This window comes from Stegastes partitus, unplaced genomic scaffold (genome assembly GCF_000690725.1).
Source record: "Stegastes partitus isolate 25-593 unplaced genomic scaffold, Stegastes_partitus-1.0.2 Scaffold9, whole genome shotgun sequence".
Lineage (NCBI taxonomy): Eukaryota > Metazoa > Chordata > Actinopteri > Pomacentridae > Stegastes > Stegastes partitus.
Window position 1 is genome coordinate 1,914,526 of NW_007577740.1, and position 1,484 is coordinate 1,916,009.

Sequence of the window (1,484 nt, forward strand, 5' to 3'; positions counted from 1 at the left end):
CTTCAGATAACCTACACTCCAAACTTGGCTTGTTTGTGATTTTCAAATTCATCTGCCAAAAAAATGAGCAAGATTTAAGGCTGCAGCTGCAGATTGAAGAAGAACATGGGGAGGAAAACAATATTTTGCCATTATATTCTACAGAAGTGAGGTACAAGATACCGTCTATCTCTTAATTATTTTAAACAGCTATTATACTAACGTGGAGTCTGAATGTTAATATATTTGTTGTCTTTAACTGTTTTATATTTATTCCTAAAACATACAGTGGGAGTCTCCAGTTAAGGTATATGAAGGAGCCCAGAGAAGTCCATCAATCTGAGACCACCACAGTTGACTGAAATGACCAGTCGACAGATGGCCAATTAATGGTTTCTTTTAAATCAGCAACTTTTTCGACAGCAGTGACAACAGCAATGACAAAGAGCCAAACGCTGAAGTTACTACAGATGTTGACGTGCCCATTTCCGGGCATTCTACTCCAACAGGACATGGTGGGAGCCTGCAGGCCAAATCCAGCAACACCGGTCTGTGGGAAAAAGTATACGGTTACCTTTCTAAATCCCACCACCAGTAAAACCTTCTCCAGAGAAAGCTGAAGCATGTATAAAGGAGGAGTGTGGTTTGGTTTAAGGTTACCCAACCTGGCGCAAACATGCTACATAAGTTCCACTCTTTTGTTCATTCCAGAGCGTTTGTGGATGTTGGAGTCGGCCACTTCTACAAGAACAACACAGAGAATGCTTTGTCCTGGATGCCTTTGAATAGACTTTCACTGAGTGCAGCACAGCATTCGAGGACGACGGTTAGTTCACTTTGTTTACAGTGCACAGCAAAGTACCACACTCAAACTTTTACACTTTACTGAACTAGTTGTAGAATTTTTGTCAAATTTATCCACCCTCTGAAATATTTTTTCTGTATGCTTCTTTGCAGGATGCCCATGAGTTCCTCAGCTGTGTGCTGGACATAATGGAATCTGTTCTTTGAAATGGAGACAGCAGCAGTGACAGCTGGCCTGATATGCCCACATTGCCTTCCAGATGTTGAGCACTAGGACCTGCAAGGGGAAGGAATACACTGTCACATGTTTTTGATCTAGATTTGTCTTTGGCTGCAACAATTTGTCATTGTTCTCTATTTACATGACATCATACCAAAGGTCGTGATGCCAAGTGAACTGTTTGCACGATGCTGTCAATATTTCTCAATCAGGGTGTCTTGTTAGGAAATCTGGAATTTTGTTTACATGTGAATTGTCCTTTTTCTCCGCAGATGTGATTTGCAGTCCATGAGGGACTTTAGACTCTGTTCTCACACTCCAGCAAAGTGTGAAAATGTGCATAACTGTGTATGTCAAAGTGAATTGGATGTGCTTTTCAGGGTCAGGTTGACTGGAGTGCAAGTGCAGGTGAAGGGTCATCAGAGCAGCTGTCATTCTTGACCCTGTCAAAGTGAGTAACATCACATACAGCCAAAAGAAA